The following is a 10,958-nucleotide window of genomic DNA, read 5'->3' on the forward strand; positions in this document are numbered from 1 at the left end:
GAACCGAAAACATTTGATCGCAAGGTCATAGGTCAACCGATTTCTCCACAGGAAAACACGTTTGGTATATTCTATACGACACTGGTGACGGCATGTGCGTCACATGACACGAATATGTTGTCGACCCACCTAACTTGTACACTTGGCGAATGGTTAAAAAGATTCTTCTACCTTGTCCGATTTAGGTTTTCTTGTGGATGTGATAATCACTCTCAAAAAAGTGATGAAAACATACGAGTTTGTCACATAAACTGCAACAAATGAATGCAACAGTTTCACAGTGACACAGTTTTCCCTGTGCTCTGTCAAAACTTATGTTTTTAACGTTTGTCCAAGCAAATCTGAACATGTCCTGGAATTTTGGAGAGCGAAGTTGATTAAGTGTGAGTGCCTGAACTTTCATAATTGACACACGATCACGTACACAATACTGCTCTGTGTACCTGCGCAGCTTCGCAATTTAATTGTCTGAAAATAAAAAATTAAACCTATCACTCGAGGGAAGACTTGAACCAAGGACCTCTCGTTAAGCAGCTGCTCACGCTAACCACGGGACCACGGCGCTCTGTAGCTCACAGTATCCTTGATGTTATCTATCTTGCACATGGACTACTCAGTTTGTATATTTTGCTTATTTTTTTCGTAGTTCCACACAATTTCTTCCTGTTTTCTCAAGTGATCTTTGTTCAGTTTTTCAGGGCCTATCCACTGTGCCAAGTTATAACTAAATCTGAGGGGGGTGCGATGGGGAGGTTCCCTTGTTAGAGTTAATACTTTGTCTAAATTATTTTGCAATTCGTTTTGATCATCTAATGACTTTACAAGACGGTAAAAGACAGCATCATCTGCAAACATTCTAAGAGGGCTGCTCAGATTGCCTCCTACGTCGTTTATGTAGGTCAGAAGGAGCAGAGGCCTTACAACACTTACCTGGGGAACGCCACATATTGCTTCTGTTCCACTCGATGATTTCCCGTTAATTACTACGAACTGTGACCTTCCTGACAGGAACCCACGAATCCAGTCACATAGCTGAGACGACACTTCATTAAAAGTCGCTTGTGAGGAACGGTGTCGGAAGCGCTGTAGATGTCATGTCGATAGAACTCATCCTTCATGAGAATAAAGAGCTAGTTATGTTTCACAAGGACGACATTCTCTAAATCCGTGCTGACTATTTGTCAATAAGGCATTTTCTTTGAGGCAATTCATGATGCTCGAAGACACTACATATTCCAAAATCTTACTGTAAATCGACGTTAGCGATACTGGTTTGCAATCAGGGGATTAGTCCTGTTTCCTTTCTAGGGTAATGGTCTGACTTTTGCAACTTTCTAATCTTTATGTACGATCCTTTCGACGAACGAGTAGCTGTATATCATTGCTAAGTACGGAGCTATCGTATCAGCGTACTCTGAAAGGAGTCTGTGTGGTATACAAACTGGACCGGAGGTCTAGCCTTCATTAAGTGATTTAAGCTCCTTCGCACCACTGAGGATATCTGCTGATAAGTTAATCATTAGGCAGCTGTTCAGAATTCGAATTCTGGAATATTTACTTCGCCTTCTTTGGTTGCTCCTCGCGTAGGCGGGAATCCAACGGGGATCCAACGATTGCCATGCGAACATGGAATCGGTACGCTTAGGACAAACTTCAACACGAACAGAGCGATGACGTCTGTAGCAGTACATACTGCCAGTAGAGCGACCATTTTTGTGATTTTCACAGAAGCAGCAGCAGAGAGATGCTCGCCGACAGTGTTACGGGCAACACAGAAGTGGCAACACGTCGAATTTTCTGACGAATCCCGCTTCTGTGCACGGCATCACAATCCGAGGACAACTAACGTTGACAGACTGCATTCTGTTTTGTCATACGGGGTCAACAAACAAATGGGATGGTGTCGGACGTCATTGGGTACGGAATACCATTACCTCCGTTTCGCAAAGCAGGTAATTTGGACAGCAGCCTTTAAATTCATGACGTATTAAGCATAATGGGTGTGCGATATTTTTCAGGTCTCCTTGAGGGTATCTTTCAATAAGATAAGACTGCATGTCGTACATGCTGTGGAGCCGTGCCTCGATACAGAGGGCGCTGCATCGGTGTTCTGGCCAGCACGTTCTCCAGACCTGTCTCCCACTCGAGAGACTGGCACGCCACCACTGGCCAGCCTCTACGACTGATGAGCTTTGGCAGAGAGATGAAGCGGCATGGAGTAGCTGTCATCCAAGCTCAATCGGACCCGAGGTCCAGCCGGATTAGACTTATTGTTGCTGACTAGTGGGAGCACTATGTACTAAATGTATCACTTCCCAAATCGCTTATAAATTTATTTATTTTAATTCAATTCATTTAACCCGATCTGATAATGGCTATCTGGCCCTCACTTACATCTGACCAGGTTTTCACATATACAGTACTTTCATCATAGTTACCGAAGAAATAACAATTTTAATATGACAACTAGTATTTAAATGATCTGAGACTCTGAAATGGCAGTGTGAGCAAATTATACTGACTATGAACTAATAACGTTAATACTGGCGGTAATAACAATAATAGCAGCAATAATAATAATAGCAATAATGATAGCGGTATATATAAGAAGAATTTTTGGGTTTACAAAATAGATGCTTTCTGATACAGCGAGTTCTGGGGAAAAGCAATTTAAGGAAACTATATCGACTAAGAATACTGAGAAATGAGGAAGATCAGATTGAAAGAAAAATGTACCAGGGTAACGAGTGCCTGCAGGGACGCTGCTAATCCTTATTATTGCTTTAGTAGATGTTAACTGTCTTTTGAAGATGGAGATCTTGTTCAGTTCCTTAACACAGTTAGGGACGCTATCCCATAGTCGAGTTCCTGCTATGCAGGAGGGCCTGAACGATGTCTGAAAGATGCCTGAGAAAGTGCCTGAATGATGGAGTGAGGCAGAAAGCATTTTGGTGTGTTGGGACCGGTCTCTCTGCCATGTTGTTCAGACAAGAGCGTTAAGGTCGACGAGAGGAACGAGGGACAGAGTTGATTGATAAGACAGTCAAGAGGAGTATGGAAATCTTAGCTCGCCCTGCTAGCCGCTCGGTCTAACTCTGGGGGCCGAACCGCACAATAACCCTGGGTTCGGTGTGGGACTCAATGAACTCAATGAACTACGCTGCTTGGAGTGGAATGTTTGGGGGAGAGACCAGACAGCGAGGTCATCGGTCTCATCGGATTAAGGAAGGATGGGGAAGGAAATCGGCCGTGCCCTTTCAGAGGAACTATCCCAGTATTTACCGTAAGCGATTCAGGGAAATCACGGAAAACCTACATCAGGATGGCCGGACGCGGGTTTGAACCGTCGTCCTCATGAATGCAAGTCCTGTCTGCTAACCACTGCGTTACCTCACTCGGTTAACGTCGTGTTATGTAATTATTCTGAATTCACTTATACACTTTTATTATTCTTAAAGTTCTCTTAGTAGATATTCCTCATTTGCGCTGTACACGAACTACGTGGCGTACAGAGGACAACACGTATGTAAACCGATAGAGATTTCATTGACCCCTGTGGGTGAAATGCATTTTTTCTGCAAGCAGTTACCACACGGAGCGACACCAGGTACTAGTTCGATCGAGAGTAGGTTAGACGTCCATCAAGGGCGCCACGCGCTCCAGTTACATCACAGATCTGCAAACACGTAACATTCTTCGCTGACGGTGCAAAACAGGTTACCAAACATTGCGAAATGTGTGTTATGTTGTGGTTGATAGAAGCTACTTTTTGGGTGAATAAAGTATGTTTTATGTGATTCCGGCTCCCCGACTTTGCCGATACGGTCTGTGTTACTGTTTAAAGTGATTTGCTAGCGCTCTGGTCAGTAACAAGCCTAATCTTCCACGACGCTGGAACCAATGTTCTTCCTGCGCGCCAGCCATGTGAAATGCTTGATGATGAGAGCAAAACCGTGTTGCTCGTGTGCTGAGACAGACGGATAATGAAATACGGTGTGCACTGTTCCTCGCCGGCCGCGGTGGTCTCACGGTTAAGGCGCTCAGTCCGGAACCGCGCGACTGCTACGGTCGCAGGTTCGAATCCTGCCTCGGGCATGGATGTGTGTGATGTCCTTAGGTTAGTTAGGTTTAAGTAGTTCTAAGTTCTAGGGGACTGATGACCACAGAAGTTAAGTCCCATAGTGCTCAGAGCCATTTGAACCATTTGAACCACTGTTCCTCAGACTGAGCTATTCTGCATTACAGGCGACAAATATTTAAAAATAACAAACAATGGCACCATGAACATATTGAACCTCAGTAATTTCAGAATTGCACACTTTTTTCCTAGGCACACTCTATGCGTTTATAGAGATGTATTATTATTGTGTTTCTTTTCGCGGTAGCGAATTAAAACAACTGGTAAAATGTAAAAATCGGTCTTGTTGAGTTTGTATTACCGTACGTGATTCTTTTTCTCAGCGAAAAACTGCATATTACATTCATTAGGAACAGTCTGTAGGTTTTGGGTCTTAAACAATGCTAGAAGGAAGCGATAGCATGTATTTAGAGAAAATTGTAAGAGTGCCTGTGTGGAAAAGAAGAATGGTAAGCCTCAAATTTTGTCAAAAAACCTTAGTGTACGACTGAATTAAATAACACCGGGTAATCTTCGTTAACGTTCTACAAAATTTATTTTGAAGTTTCAGCAGTGGTACCGGCAAACGCTGCTTCGAATTATGGAAACTGTGCCCACGTTTACATCCTGCAGCTCACATGGTGCAAATAATTCAGGATTTCGGGTAGGAATTCTGTGCGAAAACTCTACTTACAGCTTCTGACTTCGAACGCAATAACAATCATCTCTTCCCACACCTTAAGGAATGACTGTCCACCTCTGGTAGCTGAGTGGTTAGCGAGACGGAATGTCATACCTAACGGCTCGGGTTCGATTCCGGGCTGGGTCGGAGATTTTCTCCGCTCAGGGACTGGGTGTCGTGATGTCCTTATCATTATCATTTCATCCCCATCGACACGCAAGTTGCCGAAGTGGCGTCAACTCGTAAGACTTGCACCAGGCGAACGGTCTACCCGACGGGAGACCCTAGCCACACGGCATTTCCATTTCCAAGGAATGACTTACTCTCAACGTACCGACAGTAGTGAAGTGCTGAACATTTCAGTTTCGGACTGTCTGAAATAAGAGGCAGTAGTTCTGTTCGGAGAACAGAGAAGAAAGGGATGGGATGTAGTTAGGGAAAATTGTAAGAATGCCTGTGTAGAAAAGAAGAATGGTAAACCTCAGATTTTCTCAAAAAACCTTATTGTACATCTGAATTAAATAATACTGGGTAATCTTCGTCCACGTTCTAGGAAATTTATTTTGAAGTTTCAGCAGGGGTGTCAGCAAACGTTGCTTCGAATTATGGGAACTGTCTGCGCGTTTACATCTTACAGCTCACACTGTGTAAATGATTCGGGATTTCGGGTGAGAATTCTGTGCGAAAACTCTACTTACAGCCCTGACTCGGAGGACAGTGACAATCATCTCTTCCCACACCTTAACGGGTGACTTACTTCTCAACGGTCGCAGGTTCGAATCCTGCCTCGGGCATGGATGTGTGTGATGTCCTTAGGTTAGTTAGGTTTAACTAGTTCTAAGTTCTAGGGGACTAATGACCTCAGCAGTTGAGTCCCATAGTGCTCAGAGCCATTTGAACCATTTTGACTTCTCAACGTAGTGAAAGTAATGAAGTGCTGAAAATTTCAGTTTTGGACTGCGTGAAATAAGAGGCGGTAGTGTTCTTTTCAGAGGATTCAGTAAGCCTTGTTTGATTTCCATTCGTACTGACATCTTTTAACGTTTCTTCCTCCGTCAGCAAAACGAAAGCGTCTGGTGATTATATCAAATGGTTTTTAGTAAGAGGATTTCATTCCCACTATTTCCGTTTCCACGGAGTCTCATTCTGTTTGTAACGAACAGTTCGGCATTCCTCACCGGATCCTGCTCTCTCTGTCCCTGGCAAAAAATAGCAAATCTTCCTGTACAAGAATATACAAAGTGTTAGTGCAGATATTTTTGTTGATGACTGAGAACAGTGTACTGAACAACATTACACCAGTATTCACTTTATTTGCAGACTAATAATTATAGATATTAGTACTAGAATGTTTTTAGGTTAGTTAGAACCTCCAAGCACATTCCGCAAGACCAAGCCATTAATGATTATTTTGCCCCGCACAGCAAATCAGGTATTGAAGTGTGGATGCATGGACGCAAAAAAGGTTAGTCTACACTGACAGGCGCAGTCTATTTAGCGGTGCAACTTCGATGAATAATAACCCAATTTGAAAGGTATATATCTAACAAACTTAGTTGAAGGGAAAGGTATAAATCACATAGAAACAGAAAATCTAACGAAAGATAATATATTTAAAGAAAAATCAAACTTAGAAATAAGATAACCTCAATAAACGCCTAAAACACAGCAGTAATTGTTGAAAATTTCAGATAATAAGGCAAAGCAATCACATGAGGAATAGGAAAAATTAATCAAGACAAAGGACTACCACCAAGAGCAGCAACAAATAATAAACCAAGTTACGGTCTTGCAGAGAACATTAAGTAGTAAATCACGTGACTTGTTCGCGAGAAGACTGTCAGACTTAAAAAAAAAAAAAAAAAAAAAAAAAAAAAAAAAAAAAAACACTGAAGTACGCACATATTAAGGTACAAATGATCATAATATCTGCAATTATACACCTAACACCCTGTATGGTAAGGGGAAGTTATTGAAAGCTAGCACCAATATCACTTTTATTTCTGAACTAATTTTATAGTCACTCAAAAACGGTCACAAAAGGGAATTAAGAGACAGATTTGCACAAGCCCTGGCAGTAATTTGCTAACTTTTCAGAGCTTATTTCTTCGTCTTGTTGCATCATAATGCCTCTCGGCTTTAACTTCAGTCCAGTATTCTCGCATTCCTTTCCTATGCTGTTCTTCCCTTGCTACAAACCACTTTTTACCAGCTTTTTGGTTTCAGCTCTTCTTGGAACCAAGGCACCAGTCTATTCTCTTAACTACTGTGCAACGTTACTCGGTATGAAGCTTAGCGTTTAGTGAGGCTTTTTCCCCATGTCACGCATATTTCAGTGACTTCTTACTACGTTATTCAAATTCAATAATAATTTTGAATAGCACACCGGACTGCAGGTGAATTTTAAACTTTTTTGAAATGTTTAGTGTAGATACCAGAGTACTAAGCACTTTGAAAAGAACTGTTATAGCTATAAATAAATGTATTTTTCACATCTCGACTTTAAGAGAAAAAGTTTTCATAAAATTTTATTTCTGATTATTTACGTTTAGAACGACGTATATGTAAAGCGAAACCGTAACAAGCTATTAGAGAGATTATAAGGTAGAGAATAGTGCAGCAATTTTCAAAGCACAACCTCAGAAGATCGTATTTCCACCGCAAGTTAACGTAGCGTGAGCACTGGATACAGATCGGTGACGGTGAATTATTAGGGAATCTAGTTCGCGCCAATAAAAGTGCTTTCTGGATAAAGGCGACTATGCATTAAAATGAAAGAGTACGTCTGTTTTCTTTGGTCTCGTGGAAAGCTTATGGACGGAATGTACAGCGACATACTCGGCATATACCAGGGCAAATTTTTCTCGTCCTATCACAGAGGTGTACTTGATATCGACAAGTTTTTCTCGTTTTCATTCATGTTGGATCATGTTGTACAATAAGCAACTGTAAGTGTCAACCTGATCTGCTGAGTAGTTTGATTTATAGGTCGTTTTAAAATAATCATGTTGTGCGTGGTTCGTGTAATTGATTAAAATGGAATACTGTGTCGTCTTAAAAATCGTTCTACGGTTCATCGACAAAAGTAATTCATCCAAAGTTGGCGAAGGTTTGGACAGCGTCTTCTGCTTGAATTTTAACGGTTAAGAAATGTTTAAAATGAACAAAAATGTGTCCCTATGGGGAAAATTACGGTGAGTTGTCTCTTTTTTGGAATGTTTACTATGCCGACAAAATCGCAATATCAGAAGAAATGGTACGAAACATTTTACAACAAGAACCACCTGTGAGACAATTTTTCAAGGTTAATGCCACATTTTTTGTGTGCGGAACGTGCGGAAATGTAAGAACTAGTCAAGTCTAAATGTTAGGACCTTCATAATCAAAGTGAATTTACGCATCGAATAGTTGCTGTTGATGAGATTTAAGTCTAATAAATCAAATCACAAACGAAACAGCAACTAAGCTGTAAGTGAACGTCTATGGTCCCGCACAGAAAAAGAGATGTCGATTTCATCGACCGGAAACGTTTTTCCGGGAGGGGAAGAGGGGGGGGGGGCAAAGAGATAATTCTTACTGATTACCTCCAAAGAGAAAATTTCGAATACAACAAGCTCGAATTGAGGTGACTGGATGAAGAAATAAGTCTGAAGAGCGATATATTGGAAAAAAATTCGTCAAAACACCATTTGCATGTAATAAAGCTTTGGAAACAAAAAAATAAAACAGAGGGTGCTGAAATACAAGTTGGGACCACCAGCCAGATTTATTGCTCTGTCACCTGTAGCTATTCCAGAACCTATAAAAAGCTGTGAGAATCGCTTTGTGTGGTTGGGTGTCTTCTGGAACCTCCGGTATCGACTTTGAAAGATGGAATTTATTGAAAAAAGCATAGTTCACCCAAAAGCGCATTGTTGACCTGAAAAATACATTCTCTGTGCCAGGGCGGTAAATTTTCACTTGTCCTCATGTATAGGAATCTTTTTCCAAGTGACCTGATTCTTGTTAATTATCTAGCCAAGTAGAGCGATTAATATAGCGGAATGGGGAATGATGGTACTCTGCCTTGGATCATGTGTATCGGATAATTTATTTATAAGGATTCCGCAACCCTAAGAATTGACGCAATCTACAAAACCCTTGAGTACTGTCTCTGTGTTCCGTTACGTCTCTGAGTCCGATCATAAGAGGACATCGGAAAATTTACTGGTTTACATTGTGTACTGACTAGTGTTTTCAGTACAGTAGTGGTTCAGAGATATTCAATGATGACACATAAGATTTTTTGGAAAAAAGACAACGTGCGTTTTACGAAACATGTTTCTACTTTATTGTTTCTTTGATCATTATGCTAGAATCATTCATGTAGCCAAAGCGTCGGCATTGTTACAGATAAAACAGATACTGAGTATTTGCCTATGACTATTCATTGCTTTAGACCACACCATGAACTACTTTTTCCCCCCCTCTGTAAAGCGCTGAATCATGATTAGTACCATTTCCACAATATATTGACAAAGAATGTTTTCTAGATCACAAAAGTTGCTGAATTTCTTTGTCTTATCCATAAGGATAGGACAGCTAGAGAATTCTATCGTTTCTATGTAAACACATGGGACGGGATCCATGTGCATATGTATAGCTGCTTAAAGCGCTTGCAAGATGGAAAATGGTTTTGTTTCGGCGCTTATGTGAGGATTTGCTAATTCTGGGAACCCTGTTGATGAGGTCGCAGAATAAGAAAGTAAGTTTATGTGCCTGACTGGACTGCTTTCTCGATGTCTGAATGCATCGCCCACCAGGTGTCCTTAAACTAATAACCCCGGACCTTAATGCCGGTTTCACGCAATCGTACCTGCAGGAACACCCAGCCTGTTTCGGTTTCTCGATTACTGGGAAAGAACCAAGAGTGACCTGACATCGGCACTGCACTCTCGCACAGTAGATGTCAGTGAAGTCATGAGCGCGGAGGAACCCTTCCTCATCTATGATTATTTAACGTGGCATCATAAGCTATCCACAGATGCAGAAGTAAATTCTTAACTGCCGGGGGGGAGTGTGGTAGGGCCATAGGACAATGAAACGAAGTAAAAGAAGCCGGGTATAACGCGTGCCAATGCAAATAAATGACGGTAATTTTTTGTGAACTATTGTCTGCAGAATAACCTTCAACTTATTTTAGGTCGCTTATTAAGAATTAGAAGACATAATTTTAAGACGAGCCCCTCTTTGCAACAGTTTCTGGGATAAAAATAACTATCACGAAATTTAACGCGAGATAAGTGAAAGTCTAAACATGAGTTTCGCGCAAAGTCAACACGTGTTAAAGGCAGATAATCCAAAGACCTGGGTACAGTCCTCATTCCTGTGATTTATTTCTCTCACTTATCGCTTTATGTGGTGGTAATACCGATAATATGTGCGATGTGGCTGTCGTTTGCCATTGAACTGTTGGAATGTGTGTTGCGAGTTCATTCAGCTAGCAGACGCGGAAACAAAAGTAATAAATCTCTGCAGACCTGTATCAAGAATATATTCCCGTTGTCACGTTTTGTGGCTTTCTTCTGCATTGATATAGTGTTTGCAAGATAGCAATCGACAATGGTTATCCATTCCTGAAAGATTATGTGCTTCTTTTTCTTTCTTTCCCTTAAAAATCGAGCACTGACTTTCTTGTTATTAATCTATATTTAAGCCATTTCAACATCATCATTTATGACGAACAAAACTTAGGAAAGTCCTTCCTCATCCACTAGAAATCATTGTAGCCTGTTTACTTGAAAGATGAATGTTCTGGTAGTTATTGTGTTTGGTGTGCATAAAGTAAAAATTGATTATGATAATGGTATATAAGACATCATCGGTGCCGAGCAATCGTAAACAAAAATCAAGCCGAAAATTTATCTTCGGTGGCGTTGATCACCGAATATGGAAGAGGTTCAAATGGCTCTGAGCACTATGGGACTTAACATATGTGGTCATCAGTCCCCTAGAACTTAGAACTACTTAAAGCTAACTAACCTAAGGACATCACACACATCCATGCCCGAGGCAGGATTCGAACCTGCGACCGTAGTAGTCGCGCGGTTCCGGACTGAGCGCCTGAACCGCTAGACCACCGCGGCCGGCGTGGAAGAGGGTTATCACGAATTATAATAT

Source organism: Schistocerca americana, chromosome 2 (assembly GCF_021461395.2).
Source record: "Schistocerca americana isolate TAMUIC-IGC-003095 chromosome 2, iqSchAmer2.1, whole genome shotgun sequence".
Taxonomy (NCBI): domain Eukaryota; kingdom Metazoa; phylum Arthropoda; class Insecta; order Orthoptera; family Acrididae; genus Schistocerca; species Schistocerca americana.